The following is a 19,333-nucleotide window of genomic DNA, read 5'->3' as shown; positions in this document are numbered from 1 at the left end:
ACACAATAAAGTGGGACAGGACCTCAGGAACTCTCAAAACAGGTCATAATGACCTTCAGACTTTCAGAACATGCCATGATCCTTTTGTTAAAAGTCAGTCGTTATAACAGAGAAGGATCCCAGGAGGCTCAAAATTCCACAAAATTTTTTCATATATTCTTATATCTTCCTTAGGCATCACTCCTGTGACTTTTATGTGGTGCTCCATCTGAACATGTGTTCATGAGGATATACATCTTTTGTTACTTCTTTTCATTTTTCATTTTGGGGCAGGATATGATCTTTGTTATGAGCACAGTCCATTCTAATGTAGTAACTCTCAGGCTGTCCCACCATCAATGAAAAGGAGGAACCAGTTCCCAGGGAAAGCTGCATATATCAAGGCATAGTGTCTACAAACAAATAAGCTCCCACAGCAAGTCCAAAAAGAGAAAAAAGGAGAGAAGGTTTGCAAGTTGGAAAGGCATTTCATTGAGGCATTTATCACATTTCCTCACTTTGCCTTTTTAATGAAACAAAAGTGCCTTGAATGCCTACTATGTACCTGAGAGGCTACCAATTATGTTTTAAATAATCTTTAAGCAATAAAAATAGAAATAATGTTAAAAAAACCTAGATGAATGTTATTCTATCAGTTTTTTTTCTTTTTCCCATTTAGGTCTTTTCCATGCTGTATGTCAGATAAGATTTCTGAATATTATGAAAAACCTTAGAGCCAAGGAAAGGAGGTTGCTTCTTTTTAAAATACAGACCACTAATCCTGGACTCTCACGCATTATTTTTTTCAGGTTTAGATGAGTTTGCTCCACCTCTACTGACCAATGCTCTGTAGGGTCACTATGACTTTAGGGAGAGGTAGGAGCATGCATTTTGGAAAAGATCCAGCCAACTCTAAAGTATGTTGATTTCCTTGACATAATGTGGGAGCTCCATTAGGAGATGTTATGTGTGGAATTTCTGTAGGTGGGATGAGGTTTTTAGGACATAGAAGAAATGATGTGTTGTACTTTTAATACTAAAATGTGCTGAGCATTATTTGACCTGCTTCATTGTCTCTCATCTTTTTTACTCCTTTCTCTCACCCTCTGTATTCTGAAGTGATTTCAGAATCTTTTAGTGCTACAGGTTATCAGTGTGATAACTCATTATCATTGAACTGGCAGTTCAAAGATGTTGATGGATGGTATTTGTTGATAAAATGCCAGATAACAGATAATTAATTGCAATAGCTCATTTTGGGGAAAAACAAGTGCATCAGAATGAGGTTAATAATCATCAATTTGCCATCTGGCCGAGAGTAAGGGATTGTCTGGGTCAGTGCTGAGTAACTGGAAGTTCCCTGAAGTGTCAGATGTATCTGTTCCATACTATGGACATTGTCAACGTGACACTGGAACTCAGTATTTACTGACTATAATTAGGCTGGGTTGAGTTCCTAGTGGGTCTTGGAATTTCAGCAACTTGAATATATAGAAGAATGTGGAAGCAATAGAACTAGGCAGGAGAGTGATCCTGGTATCAGGTAGCAGTACCTGCAAAGGGGGTGCTTAGAATATAAAGGGTAATGGCAGACTTAAATGTTGTAGGGATGCTAATGTCTAGCAGCTGTGTAGGACCAGGTGGTTAACTCATTCACAGCAGTATTCCCGCTAACAGCCACAGAAATAGGAAAAGGGGACACTCCCCCCTTACCCATCACTACTTCCCAAAAGAGTGTGTGTGTGTGTGTGTATGTATGCATACATGTATATATATCCATTTCTTCCAATATAGTTATTACAAACTATTGAGTAGATTTCCCTGTGCTATGCAGTAGGCTCTTGTTAATGTCACAATAAATTTAAAAAGACTGAGATCATACAAAATATGTTCTTGGAATGCAGCAGTTATGGAAGAAGAAATCCACTAAAAAAGACATTTATAAGTTTATAATAACATGGAAATTAAGCAGAAAACCCCTATATAATCAATTAGTCAAAATTATAGCAAAATTAGAAAATACCTAGAGATAAATGAAAATGAAGACAAATATACCAAAACTTATTGGATGCAGCTAAAGCTGTGCTTAGAAGGGAATTTATAACTACAGATGCCCATATTATAAAGAGTGATCTCAAATCAATGACCTTATGTGCCAACTTAAAAATTTTTTTTTAAAAAAACAGCAAGCTACACTCTAAAAATCAGAATGCATATGAAAAATTTAGAACAAATAATTCAGGTAGAAAGTAGAAAAACAACAAAGAAAACAAATGAAACATAGTTGATTCATTGAAAAAAAAAACCAACAAATTTGGCAAACATTAATCAAGATGGGATCAAGAAAAAAAAAGGCTCAAATTAATAAAATCAGGAGTGAGAGAGGAGATATGACTACCAGCCTTACAGAAATAAAAAGGATTGTAAGGGAATGCTATAAACATCTGCATACCAGCAAATAAAGTAACTCTGATGACATAACAAAATTTTTATAAAAACAAACTACCCATACTGACTTGAAGTGAAACAGAAAATCTAAATAGATCTAAAACAAGTAATGAGAGTGAATTAATATTTCAAAAATTACCCACAAATTGAAACTCAGACCTAAATGGCTTCCTTAGTGAATTCTTTCAAACATTTAAAGAAGAATTAGTTACCATTCTTCATAAACTCTTCCAAAAAGTACAAGATGAAGAAATAAGCACCAAGCCATTCCAGAAGGCCAGTATTATCCTAAAACCAAAATCTTATAGAGACCAATATCTTATAAGTTGACAAAAAAAATCTTTAGTAAAGTACTAGCAAACTAAAGCCAGAAACATAAAAATGATTATATATATACTATGAACAAATGGGATTTGTTTGAGGAATGTAAGATTATTTTAACATACAGAAATCAGTTAATAAAATATATATGGAATAAAGAATAAAATTTTATGTTCACATCAATAAATTCAGGAAAAGCTTTTGACAAAAGCTCGACACCTTTTCATGATAAAATACCTCAACAAACTAGGAACAGAAGGGAACTTCCTCAACCTGGTAGATGGCATATATGAAATACCTACAGCTAACCTCATACCTAATGGTGAAAGACAGAATGTTTTCCCTCTAGAATCAGGAAAACAAGATGTCTATAGTTACCATTTTGACACTCTAAAGTTCTAGCCAGGGCAATTAGACAAGGAAAAAAGTACATCCAGACTGAATATGAAAAAAAAAAATTCTATTTGCAGTAATATCACCTTGTATTTTAAAAATCGTGAGGAATACAAACACACACAATTAGAGCTAATATGTCCAAAAAAGTTTCAATATACAATGTCAGTATACAAATATCAATTGTATATTCCTGTATTAGCAATGAACAATCAGAAAATGAAATTAAGACGATCCCGTTTGTGACGGCATCAAAAAGAATACATTACTTAAGAATAAATTTAACCACAAAAATAAATTTGACAAAAGAGGTTTAAAACTTATATTCTGAAACTACAAAATATTGTGAAAAATAAAAATATAAATAAGTTGAAAGACACTATGTTCTTAGGAGATTTAATATTATTAAAATAATAATCTATAGATTTACCACAATCCTTATGAAAATCCCCACTAGTATTTTTTTTTTTGCAGAAATTGACAAACTGGCCTTAAATTAAATGGAAATTAAAGGGACTCATAATAGCCAGAGCAATCTTGAAAAAGAACAAATTTAGATAACTCATATTCCTCAATTTTAAAATTTACTAAAATGCTATAGTAATCAGGAAAGTATCTGATAAGAAAATATACAAGTGAGGTTAGGATAAATATGTAAATAAACTAGAATTGAAAGTTGAGTAATAGGCCTTCAGATTTATAGTCAATGATTTTTGACAATGGTTCCAAAACAATTAAAAGGAGAAAGAATAGTGTTTTCAGCAAATGATATGAAAGAACTAGACATCCATAAGAAAAATAATAAAACCGAGTCCCTTCTCACAATGCACATAAAAATGAACTCAAATGGATTATATTCCTAAATTTAAGAATACAGTTATAAAATTCATAAGAAAATGTAAGAATATATCTTTATGACCTTGGTCAGGTGAAAGGTTCTTAGATATGATACCAAAGGCTCAAGTGACAAAAGAAAAAAATATATAAATTGGTCTACATTAAAATTAAAAGGCTTTCACTTCAAAGGACATCATCAAAAAGTGAAAACACAACTTAGAATGGGAGCAAATATTTGCAAGTAATATATAAGATCAGGAATATTTGTTTAGATGTGAAAGCTGTCAAATCAATAATTAAAACTATCTGATTTTAAAATGAGCAAAACATGTGAATAGACGTATCTCCAAAGACATAAATGACCAATACGCACATGAAAAAGATGCTAACCATGATTAGCCATCAAGAGAAGGCAAATCAAAACTACTGACAACAAATAACAAGTGCTGATGAGGAGGTGGAGAAAAGGCACCTCTTGTGCACTGTTCGTGGGATTATAAATTGGTGCACCCACTACTGAAAACGGTTTGGAGCTTCCTCAAAAAATTTAGAATAATAGAATTGCCATATAATCCAGCAGTTTCACTTCTGTGTATTTACCCAAATAAAATATAAATACTTATTCAAAAATATATGTGCACATCTCAGTGTTTATTGTAGCATTGTTTACACTAGCTAAGAAAATACAGAAGCAACCTAAGGGTCCACTGATAGTAGGTGGATGGATAAAGAAGATGTGGTGTGTACACACACACACACACACACACACACACACACTGGGCTATTAGTCATAAAGAACGAAAATGAAATTTGTGATACCATGGATAGATCTAGAGGATATTATGCTAAGTGAAATTAATTAGAGAAAGGCAAGTACTGTATGATCTTGCTTATAGGTGGAATCTAAAATACGGCACAAATGAACCTATCGACAAAGCAGAAGCAGACTCACAGAGAACAGACTGAGGGGAAGTCTGAGGAATGGGTTAGGGATGCACACCTTCTGCAAACTCTGTTAAGACCTCTTCATTGCCACCTAGTGTTCTGTGGCTCCAAATGTTTTCCTGGTTTGTGGCTCCATTATTCCAATCTCTGCTTTCATCCTCACATGGCCTTTTCCTCTGTTTGTCTTGTTTCTTATAAGAACACTTGTCATTAGATATAAGGCCCATCTAGGAAATCCAAGATGATCTCATTTCAAGATTCTTAGCTTAATTTCATCTGTGATGATTTACCATTCATAGATTCTAGGGGTTAGACATGTAAACATCTTTGGCAGGCTACTATTGAACATATTACATAATACAACCCAGCAGTTCCCTCCTAGGTATATACTCAAGGGAAATGGGAACATATTTCCATGCAAAATCTTGTATATAAATGTTCATAATAGTATTATTTCTAATACCCAAAAAGAAACAAAGTAAATGTTTATCAACTGATGAATGGATAAATAAAATATGGGATACCCATGCAATGGTGTATTATTTGGTAACAAAAAGGAATAAAGTACTGATGCATGCTACAATGTGCTAATCTTGAAAAATATTACTCTTAAGTGAAAGAAGCCAGGTGGGTAGGTGTGCATGCATGCACACACACACAAGCCTGTATATAGTATAATTCAATTTATAGGAAAGCCCAGATCAGGCAAATCTATAGAGACAGAAATTAGATTAGTGGTTCGCCAGTGATGAGGTGTGGGGTGTGTGGGAAAGTAATTGACTACTGATAGGAAAACATTTGGGGAGATGATGAAAATGCTCTAAAATCGATTGTGGTGATGGTTGTAAAACCCTGTGAAGGCACTAGAGATGATTGCATTATACAGGTGAATTGGATGATATGCAAATTATGTCTTAAATCTGTTAAACAATAAATTCTGAATAATTAGTAGGTGATGTTGTATTTACTCCAGCGTGAACTCCCAAGGGCAAGAACTTGGACTTAATTATATCCACCAGTGAGAGTATAGAGCCTTGCAGACTGCAAGTGGCCAATGTATGTTTGTGGTAAAGAAAATGATTCAAGAGAAGGGAATCAACTTTTGGATAAGGTTACCAGAATGCTATGGAAGTGCAAAGGGGTACCCAAATCTATATAGAGCAATCTGAGGATTTGTCATAGAACCAGCGTTTGGAGCTGAATTTGGAAGGATAAGAAGAAGTGCACCAGGCAGGTAATTGGGACAAAGGCTTATCAGGTAGATGAACAGCTTGGATCAATGTGAGATACAGAAAAGCCAGTTAACTCAGTTGGCTTACAGGGTACAACCAGAGAAATGGCAAGAAAGTAGCCTAGAAACAAAAGTGGCACCTGGATTTCAAAGTGCTTTTTCATACTTTTGGCCTTTATTTAACCTATGTTTTCCAATGTGTGCTTTAAGAAATTACTTCTTAAATTATCTGTGGTAAGGGCCAGATAATTTCTTTTTGTTATTATTATTATTATTTTTTTTTTGTCTTTTTGTCTTTTGTTGTTGTTGTTGCTATTTCTTGGGCCGCTCCCGCGGCATATGGAGATTCCCAGGCTAGGGGTTGAATCGGAGCTGTAGCCACCAGCCTACGCCAGAGCCACAGCAACGCGGGATCCGAGCCGCGTCTGCAACCTACACCACAGCTCACGGCAACGCCGGATCTTTAACCCACTGAGCAAGGGCAGGGACCGAACCCGCAACCTCATGGTTCCTAGTCGGATTCGTTAACCACTGCGCCACGACGTGAACTCCTTGTTATTATTTTTAAATTAATTTTTATTTTTTTGCTTTGTTTGTAGGGGCGCCACACCTGCAGCATATGGAAGCTCCCAGGCTAGGGGTCAAATCGAAGCTACAGCTGCCAGCCTACACCATAGCCACTGCAATATGGGATCTAAGCCGTGTCTCCAACCTACACCACAGCTAATGGCAATGCTGGATACTTAACCCATTGAGCAAGGCCAGGGATCAAACCTGCATCTTCATGGATACTATCTGGGTTCCATATTACCACTGAGCCACAACAGGAACTCCTTGTTTTGATTATCTTTAATCTCTCATGAACTGATACTTTTTAAAAAAACAAAATACTGATGAAATGCTAAAAAAAAGAAATGAGAAAAAAACCCAAAACACAAGCCCACTGATAATGCTCTTTGGGAAGCAATGTCAAGTTACTGTAAAAGTTTCTATGCGTTTACTCTTGATTGCTGTATTTTCCTCATTGCATATAAGTAATAAATAATTTATGAACCAATACTGGTTGACAGATTACATTTTAAGTACCACAGGTCTAAGAAACACATCTTAAAATATGTCCTGAGAGCCCAGTGATCAAATGTGTATAGGAAACATCAGGAATTTTATCTGCCATATCCTCCTCCAGGAGATGCATAAACTGCATTATCAAATTTAAAAGACCAAGGAAATATTGCAGTAAATAAATTGGCTTAAATTTGCTTAGAATGGCATTTATGTATTTTTTCTTATGTTCATTTATTCATGGATGTATTTACCTTTCATTAACCAAGCATTTGTTGAATGCCTACTATCTGCCCAGCAACATTCTAGGCACTGCGGATACAGTAAGAAGTCCCTGCCCTCAGATACCTTATCCCAGCAAAGGAGAATGGTAATATAAACTAAATAATTAAAGAAGATTAGGTTTAGTAATGATAAGTGTTGGGGTGACAAGTGAGGCAGCAACAGTGTCCAACAAGGGGTGTTGGTGTTAAATATGTTCTCACTAAAAAGATGACATTTGGGTTAAAAACCAAAGATAAGAAAGCAAACTATGCAGATGTAGGGTGGGAGGAAGAGTGATTAAAAATGAGAGAAAGTACCTTATGATCAAGTCCCACTCCCAGGCATCTATCTGGAGAAAACTATAATTCAAAAAGATACACGCACCCCAGTGTTCACTGAAGCACTATTTACAGTAGCCGAGACATGGTAGCAAGCAACCTAAATGTCCATCAGCAGAGGAATGGATAAAGAAAATGTGGTATATATATACAATGGAATACTACTCAGCCATAAAAACAAATTAAATAATGAATGCCATTTGCAACAACATGGATGGACCAAGAGATTATCGTACAAAATGAAGCCAAAGACAAATATATGATATCACTTATATGTAGAATCTAATATATATATATATATATATATATATGAACTTATTTCCAAAACAGAACCAGATTCACAGACAAATTTATTGTTACTGAAGGGGAAAGGGGGGGTGGGAGGAGGAATAAAGGTTGGGATTAACATATATACATTACTATATATAAGTCGGATAACCAACAAGGACCTACGGTATTAACACAGGAACTATACTCATTATTTTGTAATAGCCTGTAAGGGAAAAATACCTGAAAAAGATGAATGTGTGTGTGTTTGTATTTATAGATATAAATTGAATCGTTGTGCTGTACACCTGAAACATGATATTGTACATCAAGTTTACTTCAATAAAAATGAAATAAATTTAAAAATCGATGTATGTGCAATTGCTGTGACACAGGTGGATGACTGTAAATTTGAGCAAGAGCTAGAACAGAATGAATAGGTAGTGAGAAAGTCAGAGGGGTAAGGTGGAGGGTGGGTCATGTAAGACTTCTGGGGACTATGCAAGATTTGGGGGGAAGTAATTGTCTACAGAAAGGTGGTCTGATGGCCAGGTAACAATGAGGGCTGTCCGGTTAGTGACCATGAACTTAATGTGAGACCTGTCAGCATGGCTGGCTAACTTATGCACACTGCCCTTTTTCATGTAATGCTTCTTGCCAGACAGCCAGAATTCTTCGTGAAATACTATTCTAGGTTATAGGTGAACAGTTTTAGGCAGGAGATAAAAATGAGCATGATGGCATCAGCAAGTAGGACGGATTCATAGGGGATAAAATGTGGGTTAATTTAGGTAATAGGCTCATGAGACAATTAGGAATTGAAGATGAGTAGAGATTCTTTTATTTTTGTGTGTCTATTCATGGTACAAGAGAATTTCAGATCTGAGAAGGTACTCTGTTTTTCCACAGAGCAATGAAGGAATAAATTCCCAACAGTCCTCTGTATAAGATGGTCTTGGCACTTGCTTTTGATTAACCTTGATCTGGGATTACCATATGCCAGCTTCACATACCCCAGTGTCTTCCATCTGCCTTTACTCTCTACAAGGGGTGGGTCTACAGGAAAGAGGGATGCTGGCCAGGTTGTGTAATTTTTATTTGCATGAATGACCTAGTCTTGCATGGCTCACATTCTTTTGTTTTCTATCCCCATAACTCGTAAATACCATAACACTTTCTTATTAAAATTGAGTCTTTTCTGGTTGTTTTACGGGGTTCTTTTCATGGAGGGAGAAGCTCAGAAGATGAGAATTGAGATAGTAAATGATGGTGAAGTATTATCTTAAAAATTGCCAAGAATTGGGAGCTGGAGATTTGATTTTATCTCATTTTGGAAAAATTCTGAAAAACATAGCTGGCATGCTAAAAGTCGTTAAACCTGGCAGGAAGATAAAGAGAAAGGGCCAGCAAGCTGCCAACAAGGAATTAAAAGAGATCATGGAATACGGCCCAGAGCTCTGTCAGGCTGCTAGGGGCGGTCCAGGAGAAGCAGCAGCAGGTAACAAATGATCATAAGCTGAGACCTGATTCATTCAGTGGGAAATGAAGATGGAAGCAAAGGAAGAAACTTAGACTTCACTAAATGAAAGATTTCTTTTATAAAGCAGCTTTAGTAACAGGCAAAGAAAGCTAGAATGGAAAAGTTCGATACAATAGATACGAGGGTTTTTCACACAACTGAAGAGGAAATGTGCAAAGACCACAAAAAGATCAGCAGATTCAGAATGTGACACATTAGAAATGTTCTGTCAGTGGAGATGTAGGAAAAGCTCAGGGCAGCTTGTATCCCCTGGATAAGCAAGGAGTGTCATATGAAGAAGTGTCCCTTGGAATTCTTAAACAGCTTATCTTGAGCTCCTTGGATATCAGAAAATTCATGAATAACATCAGTCTGTAATTCATGCAGCAGAGTGAACTAAATGTAACTTCATAATGGAATAACTGTTCCAGCTATGTAAGCATAATGAGGGCTATCCAAGAATTATCACATAGCAGCACATCTACCTAGAACTGGAAAGGATGGATCAGGTTAGCTTACCCCACAAATAAGCTGAGTCTACCTGCTTCTCTTGGAAACTGATTCACAGATGTCCCAAGAGGGATTTAAAAATGAAGGCAGCAAATGTATTTTCCCTAGACCAAGAGAAATTCCTTGTTTAAATCATTTAGATTTACCAAATGACACACCTGACCCAAACCCATCCAATTTGGAAAAAGACAAGAGTAAGAACAACTGAGTCAGATTCACATTAATTCCTAGATAGAAAGATACTACAAGTCTCTATTAGGGTAACCAACTGTTCCGGGAATTCCTTAGAACCTGGGATTCCCGGTGCTAAAACTGGAACCACCCTGAGTAAACTGTGGTGGTCGGTAACCCTATGAGCTGCCCTGGTCACTGCCCTACTCAAAGACTATTGGGGTCAAAGCTCCTTTGAATTTATATCCCTGAATCATTTCTATGACATTCATTTTATCTCAAACCAAAACAATATTAAAAAAAAAAAACCTACTACATACAAAAAGAAAATATTGAAGGAACTGGAAAAAGAACATCAGTATAAAATAGAAACTGTTAACTCAAGCTGTCAACCTTGAACAAAATGCCTTATTGCCCATAATATTTGTGCTAGAAAACTACTGCTTAGTTGAGCTTGCAAAAAGGATGCCTTTTCTAATGCTCCTTAATATTCGGGGAATTATGTTAGTAAATTGAGAAGGATTATCTACTTACTGTGTTTGGAAAATTGACTCATTACCTCTGTTACAGAAAGAGATGAGGGTGTCTTAGAATCAGAAGCATTTTACCCTGAAGTCATGATGATGAATCAGGAATTCGATCAGGCTGTGTCTCCAGTGAATTGCACTGTCAAATAATGTTAATAGAACCATCTGAAGCCTCGCTCACGGCCTTCTCAAGCTTTAGTGTGCCTTAAAATCTCTTTGAGAGTGAGTTAAATGCTTGGTCTTTCGGGAGTCCTCCCTCTCCCCGAAGTCTGAGGCAGCACCCCTGAATCTGCTGTACACATTCTAATTCCTTGCTACTCAAAGTGTGATCTGGTCCAGCAGCATTGGCATCACCTGGGAGCCTGTGAGAAAAGTGCAATCTTAGGCCCCGTTCTCAACCTACTAAATAGCATAAGGTTTGAGGTGTACTGCCCTAGACGAGTCTTTTGTTTTTACAGGGTTTTTAATAGTTTTCTTGAAATATAGCTGGTTTACAAAGTTGTGATCATTTCCACTGTACAACAGAGTGATACAGTTATATATATACACACATCCATTCTCTTTCAGATTCTTTCCCCACATAAGATTATCACAGAATATTGTGCTATGCAGCAGGTCCCCAGTGGTCAGTCATTCCCTATGCCTCAGTGTGCATATACTAATCCCAACCCCTTAGTCCATCCCTGCCCCCACCCCCGACCTGCCTCCTTTGGTAACCATAAATTTTTTCAACATCTGTAGTCTGTTTCTATTCTGCAAATAAGGTTCATTTGTATCTTTTTTTAAGATTCCACTGAGGCAGTGGTCCAAGGACTGAATATTTAGAAAATACACCCTTATGTCTTCTGGCCCAAGAATGATGACACCACCAAAAGTTAATGTGTTTGATTTCTCAAACACATTAACTTTTCTATCCCAGGCATTACTCCAGCACTTTACATTGGCTTAGCTCAGTTAGTCCTCATAGCAAACCTCTAGAGGCCCTTGTTTTCATTTTTTTTTTTTTCTCTTTTTAGGGCTGTACCTCTGGCATATGAAGTTCCCAGGCTAGGGGTTGAATCAGAGCTGCAGCTTCCGGCCTAGACCACAGCTATAGCAACGTGGGATCTGAGCCGCACCTGCAGCCTGCACCACATCTTGCAGCAACGCTGGATCCTTAACCCACTGAGTGAGGCCAGGGATTGAACCCACATCCTCATGGATACTAGTGGGGTTCTTAACCCACTGAGCCACAATGGGAACTCCTCAAAGTCCTTGTTTTTAGACCAGGAAATGGAGGCTCCAAAAGTTCCCAAGTTCACCAGCAGGTGAGTAGCAGAACCTCGCTTCAGAGGCAGGTGTTCTGACTTCAGAACTTGGGTGCTAAATAATTACACACACTATGTACCCTGGCAAACAGGTTTGCTAAGCTGAAAGGAGATGGGGACTATGTTTAATCAGCAATTTAGGTAAGACATTTCTTGCAGCCTAAAAATCGAAAGCCGTAAGGCTTCCTTTACTGTGTTGCTGATGATGGATGAGAAATACCCTTTCTGGGGATTTTCTGTTGTCTGGGTTTCCACACCAAGACCTGTGGATGCCACACCCTATCTCACAGCATTGTTGTGAGGCTTAAATGAGCTGCTTGAGGCAAAGGGAAGGGCTAAGAACAGGACTGGAATGGATGAGGGCTCAGAGAAGTTTCACAAGGTGGAAGATGAGCTCTTTGTAGTTTGAGAAGCCTGGATGGGACTTTTAGTTCTGTTAATCATTAAATTATGCCTCAATTTCCTCACCTGCAAAATTGGGTTAATCTTCTAGGATTGTAGAGGAATTAAATGACATGTTCATTAGGTATCAAACACATGGTTCTATATAAGAGATTCAATAAAAGATTGTTACTTATATTTTTCTATCATAATCATTTTTACCCCAAATATTAAGCCATTATCATCTTCCTGGTTACTGTGAAGCATCAGCATTGGAAGGAATCTTAGAAACTGTAAATTTTTCTCCTGATTGTTTACCCTCAAGCCCACACTTTTTTTTTTTTTTAATAAAGTGTGGTTGATTTACAATGTTTTGCCAGTTTATGCTGCAGAGCAAAGTGACCCAGTCATATATACACACACACACACACATTCCTTTTCTTATATTATCTTCTATCATGATCTATCCCAAGAGATTGGGTATAATTCCCTGTACTGTAGGACCTCATTGCTTATCTATATTCTAAATGCAATAGTTTGCATCTACTAACCCCAAACTCCTAGTCTGCACTCTATTAGGATAGCTGATTCACACATTGCTATGATATGAGCCTCTGTTTCCTAAATAAGAGAGCCTTCTCTTTGAGTCTAAAATGACTGCCACAAGGCAGCGGAAAATAATTTATTCAAGGCTAAAGTGACCTAAAATGGGTAGACCCAAATGTCTCACCTATGAAAATATTTTTTCTCTTGAATAAACATGTATCAAGAATGATACAGGTTCATCACTATTAATTAAAATAAGAACAGGAGTTCCTACTGTGGCGCAGTGGAAATGAGTTTGACCAGTATGTGGGTTTGATCCCTGGCCTCGCTCAGCTGGTTAAGGATCCGGCATTGATGTGAGCTGTGGTGTAGGTTGCAGATGCAGCTCAGATCCCATGTAGCTGTGGCTGTGGGCAGGACCGAAGCTGTAGCTCCAACCCTAGCTTGGGAACTTCCATATGTCTCAGGTGCGGCTCCCCACCAAAAAAAAAAAAAAAAAAAAAAAAAGAGCCAATGTGTGTATACTCTTTGTTAAGGAATACAGCCTCTCTTTACACTGAAACATTTCATGATATTAATATTTTTTAAAAAGTCTTTGCAAAAAGGAATTCCCACCCCCAAGACAGCAGAAGCTTTGGATTTCTTCCCATGCTGTGACTCCTCCAAATAAACACAATACAACATGCAGGACAAATGATAGTGCTAATGGTGACAGTGCTGATTAATTACAGCACCTGCCTTCGTTGTAGTAGTTACAGTAATGGCGACTGATGTATATCATGTGCTTATTTTGTGGTAGGTGTTGTTTTGAGCACTTGATTGCTTTAAGTGTTGGTCAAAAGCACCATGGGAGGGAAATGTTATTACTGTTATCCTCACTCAAGTTAAATAAGTTGCTGAAACCATATATTTGATAAATGTGGACGCTGGGATGGAAATCTAGACAGTGTGATGACAAAGCCCAAACATGCAATCATAGAATATAGACCAATCAAGTAAGAGAGACTCATTCCCTGTCCAGCATTTCTATCCTCCACTCTCCAGGGTCCTTTTTTAGTAGCTTCTGATTTCTTTCTTTTCCTGCCATGTAGGCTGGATGTTGGATGAAAGGACTCCTAACTGCATACCAGAGAATTTAAAATATAGAATTTCCAATGCAGTAGCATCAATTCATAGAATTATGCCTTTTTTTAGAATGTTAAATTTTCAAGTTCTCTGGCTTATTTCCAATATGTGCAATGACCACAGATTAGCTCAATACCTAAATCCCTAGTGTTTTAAACCAAGTACTTAGAGAGGCACATTTTCCCTGCTAGCTTCTGGTAGGTCAGAAAAAGGAGGACTTTTTTGTTCTTTTTGTTTAGCTGTCAACATATTAAACTGTTATTTCAGTTAGCTTAGTTTCTGTAAGGAATCATGATATTTCCTTTTAAGTAGGACTCCTCAACCGTTTTGAATGTTCAGATGCCCTAAAAATTGCTTTCTTATGATTTCCTTCAATCTTCTCGAGTTTGGACCAGAAAATGGACTTGAAGCTTCAGTACACTGTTACCCACAAAGATGCTTTCACATATTCTCACATGTGTTTTTGTGAAAATTACTGAGACCATCTTAAGATCAATTTGATTACTGTTACCACACCACTGATATATTTGATAACCTTGCAACTGTGTGATATGACTTCATTAAGGAATCTTTCATTTGTTATTGTAGAGGAAAAATGATCATTTTTGAATTATCTTCCCTGCAACCAAAAACAGCAGGACCCACTACTTTCTATATAGCATACAACAACTTCAAAGAATCACAGGCTTTTGCTTCTTTAAACAAAAGCAAAATAGGGGTTATTATTTGTTTTATAAATAAGGAAACTCAGAAACCAAGAGGTTAAGCAACACGTGTCTATAGTGGAACCAAGATTCAAAACCAGTTTTCTGACTTTAATCTCTCTCACTACCCCATGGATTTGGATTTAGCTGCATTAGAATATTTTCTGAGATTTTATGCCACCATTGATATTTGGGTCTGTGGTCATATTTTACAAATGACATAAACCTGTGTTTGCTACCACTGACATTTCACCTTATGCTACTGCTATTCTCAGCCACAAAATGCCAGATGGGAAAGTGATCTTGTTACACTACTCAGGAGCAGCAATAACTGTGGAATAAAACCTAGCTTCAGATTACAACCAACCACTAGCTCTTATTAAAGGTCTAAGAAATTTACTGCCTGTGAATAGGATCTTGCATTTTATTATTAAAAAATATTATTTTCAATGTATGAAATTCCTCTCATGCCATTTACATTCACTTTTATGTCATTTTTGCTTTGTGTTTAAGCTCACCCATTTGTCCTCATATCTGTAAGCAGAGTATCTAAAGTCCAGTGCCCTGAATTCTTTCTTTTGCAAATTCCAGATTATTTTGTGATTTTGCAATTGCTGTAAATAGGGATTGGCACATGGTAAAATCTCAAATAATTTCATCAAAAATAACATATAAGTAAAGCAATTAAACATTTCAAAGTATTGCCATATGCTTTTATTTAATCTCTATAAAACTTCTATGAGTAAGGTAAGGGAAAGGTAACTAGACTCAATTTATAGATGCTGAACAGAGGCATAAATATGGGAATTGACTAATCCAAATCTTTTGAATTATCGGGCATAGAGTGGGAAAATCAAATGGAAATGATTTAGAGGAAAAATAAAAAATTTGGCAGTAGCTTTGTAAAGTTGTAGGTGCCTATTAGATATCTAAGAGGAGTCTGATATGAATTCTGAGATGTCCAGGGCATGGTGATGAAATTGGTAGTTCTTAGGATATTGATTTAGAGCTATAAGCCTGGATGAGGTCATTAAAAGGAGAAGTAGAGAAGGAAAAAGTTTTGAACTGAACCCTGAGGCACTGCAACACTCAGAGATGGGAAAATAACAAAGAGATAGCAAAGAATAAAAGGAGGTTATCAGTGAGAATGGAAGAAATTAGATAATTGTGTCCTGAAAGATAAGAAAACTTTTATAAGAAAAGGAAGTGGTCAGCTGATATAAGATGCCCTTAAGATCAGGACTGAAAATTACCTCTCAATATTTAGCAAGGTGGCACTCATTATGGACCTTGCTAAAAGAAGTTTCAGATTAGAATATATTCAAGAGAGTACGGAAGGAGAGAGATTGGACATGACAAGTATAAACAACTATTTTGTAAAACAAAGGGTGGAGACCAAGGGTCATCTCTCTTGAAGCAGAACTCATTTTTTAGTCCCCAGTGGATAAAAACAATCAAGGCTTTTGGTATCAATGTTGACATTATGAATGACAAGTGCCAGGAAGGAAGAATTATTAAAGGCCTCACTCCTTTCCCTTCTGAGGATTTCTACAAGCTCTGGGGACTAGGGTGTCCATGGTAGCCTCTAACTTGCCAGTTATAATCTCTCATTGGCAGGGCTTGGAGTTGAAGTCAGTGTAACTGAGAGCAATTTCCTGATCTCAGCAATGATGGGGAGGAAAAAAAAAGGTGGGGAGAGGGGGTAAACGTGAAGAAAAATTGCCCAACAAAAGTTAAAGCATAAACAATGGAAACCAGAACCTGTTTTGAATATCTTACCTTTTTCAGTAGATATTTGCAGGTATTTCTTAAATGAAGTAACGGTCAAGTTGTTGCTAGATTAGATGTTCAAGAAATGTATCTTTTTCTAGGACCTCCAGACCTCTTTGCCATTCTCCCTTAGTCTCTAGTATATCCGACAAAGCATTTGAAATGAAGAGGAACATGGGGTAGATTTGAAAGTCATCATAGATGGATGAGTGGTTCTAACAAAGATAAAGGGAGAAGCATCTATTAGTAGCCCTTGATCTTTTTTTCTTTGGGGGGAGGAAAAAAAGGTTCAGGGAGGCTATGTAATTTATTTTCTCAAGTTCTCTGCTTTCTGACTGCTAGTGTGTCATCCTTTCAATCAATTATACTGCAGTATGAAAAACCCTGTAAATTATATGGACTCTAATGAATGGACAATGGAGAACGAGAAATTCAGAAAGGCATTGTAAACAAGGGCAGATGGAAGCCCCTGAAGCACTGAGAATAATTTAAATTTGATACGGAAGGTGACAGGCAGCCCTGGAGGTTTGAGAAAGTGAAACATGCAGTCAAAATTATGGGCAAGGAAGATTATTTTGACAGCCTTTGGTATATATCAGACATTTCGTGATATAAAACAGTATTTGAGGCCTTGGGAAATATATTTTATATCCCTTGATTTAAAAAAAATATTTCAAATATTACATAATTTGTGATATATTCCAGGCATTAGGCCCTTTGCCTTGATTTTTGTTGCTTTGTTTCAGGAGGTGATGCAGTTGAGTTATTTGACTGATACTTATTAGCTCAAACCCAATCATTTCATTTAGCTTAGCACAGTTTTCACAATATAGAAATGATTCTGATATTTATTCAGGTTGAATAGAGATGTATGATTCCATCAAGTTAATTATTAGCAAGAAAGAAAAAACAAGTGTGATATTGTTTAAATAGCAGATGTGTTAATACAGAGTAATTATGTTGACTGAAAATGAGCAGCTCCATCAGGCAGACACCCAATTTTTTCCCTACCAGTGTCAACACTGAATGCCTTTTAATACACTGGAAAATTACTGGGCAGATTTGAAATAACAAAGCAATCACTGCAGGCTTTGTTTAAAATTCCTCTAGGGAATAGGACAAATAAAATGATTACAGTGATTTGAGTAGCTAGAATTTTATAACCGTTCACTTAGAAAAACAATCTCCCAATTAGTTGGCAATTGATACCTCTGATATTTCCTGGTATGATTTCTACATTAGGAGTATTGATCTTTACTTCTATTCAGTGGGTTACCTACGAGAAGGTTATTCTCATTATGATGAATACATGAAAGGCTGTACTTACAAATATACATACTTTACTATTTCAAAATTTATGGTCTACATATGTTACCTATATAAGAACTTGTATTGCTTGTACTATTAATACTATTGCAACACTATTATGTTAAATATTAGTGAACTTTGAGGCTTTATTTTCTTCCACTCTAGTCATTGGCTAGGGTTCTGAATTTAATGCTTTCATTTTTTTCTAATTTTCGTAGAGAACTTGCTAGTTCATTGGATTTTCCAGCCTGCCTGTTTGAAAAGTTCTAGTGTAGACTCTGATTTTCTAAGATCGATCCAGCATGATAGAGTCAAAAGTATTTAAGATAATGGCTTCTCAAGTGAAATGGATGGACTATGCAATGAATACCCTGCCACCAAGTCCATTAGGTAAATACTTCCTCTAACAAAAACCCAAACATATACTGCCTTAAGTAAGGAGAGCTTAAAGTCCTCTCACACCAAGAAGTCTGGAAGTAATTTTTTTTTTTTTTTTTTTGGTCTTTTTAGGGCCGCACCTGCAGCATATGGAGGTTCCTAGGCTAGGGGTTGAATCTGAGCTACAGCTACTGGCCTACACTACAGCCACAGCAACACCAGATCCTCAACCCACTGAGCAAGGCCAGGGATCAAACCTGTGTCCTCGTGGATACTAGTCAGATTTGTTTCTGCTGAGCCATGACGGGAACTCCCTGCAAGTAGTTATTTATTTTGGTTTTGTGGATCATCCCCATTGAGCCATGATTTGGTATCTCTTCATGAGCATCTTTCACTCATGCTTACAAGACAGCTGCCTCAATTCCAGGTATAACATTCATGCTCAAGGCAAGAAGAAAAGAGAAGGGAAGTGTCAGCTCTGAGAATACCAGTTCCATTTTTCAGAAAGTACTAATTTTACCAGCAGTCTGGCAGACTTCTGTTTACATCCAATTGGCTAGAACTGTTTCACAGACCATCCCGACATGCGAGGGAATCCGGGAAGGTGTAGCTTTTATAATCCTCTCTAGTGGAGGCAGTCAAGGAAGAGAGGTTGGGAATGAGCTTTGCTTAGTTAGCCAGCCATGTCTGCCACAGTTATGTGGAAGAGTTCCCATACCCAGGGTTTCATTGGCTGTACTATATTTAATTCTGTTGAAGATTCCGCTGCAAGTTAGGAAGGACTTTACTAATTCAGGTATCCAGGGATATGCATGAACATGTCCTTGATATAATCACATATCCCCCTTACACGCCCCCTCCCTCCAAAAATACCAGAGCTACCGGCAGGTCTAGGTCAGGTCAAGGCACAGACGTCCCTCTTATTGGTTCCTTTCTCTTCTTTTTGATCATTTCTGGTATTTAACATAACTTGGCTGTATCCCCAGAATTCTCCTGAAACTG

The 19,333-nt window shown here is 37.1% G+C and overlaps 1 protein-coding gene and 1 long non-coding RNA gene across 7 annotated transcripts in view; one reads left to right on the top strand and one right to left on the bottom strand.

The window, feature by feature from the left end:
* Positions 1-19,333, top strand: part of KCNIP4 (potassium voltage-gated channel interacting protein 4) — a 1,125,192-nt gene that overhangs the window by 469,383 nt on the left and 636,476 nt on the right. The window lies entirely within an intron of this gene.
* LOC110261970 (uncharacterized) overlaps positions 1-19,333 on the bottom strand; it is a 200,023-nt gene that overhangs the window by 58,499 nt on the left and 122,191 nt on the right. The window contains exon 4 of one of the 3 annotated variants that reach the window (XR_014812229.1): positions 14,390-16,860. The exons of the other annotated variants lie outside the window; for them this stretch is intronic. This is a non-coding gene — a long non-coding RNA (uncharacterized LOC110261970). Of the gene's footprint in view, positions 1-14,389; positions 16,861-19,333 lie in introns of those variants that run through there. 3 annotated transcript variants of the gene reach the window in all.

Source organism: Sus scrofa, chromosome 8, assembly GCF_054392235.1.
Source record: "Sus scrofa isolate SSC_HxYL_T2T_F1_AM1 chromosome 8, Sscrofa_HxYL_maternal_Yorkshire_Landrace_v2.0, whole genome shotgun sequence".
NCBI lineage: Eukaryota > Metazoa > Chordata > Mammalia > Artiodactyla > Suidae > Sus > Sus scrofa.
Note: the sequence above shows the minus strand (reverse complement) of the source record. Positions and strands in the feature narration are given on the sequence as shown.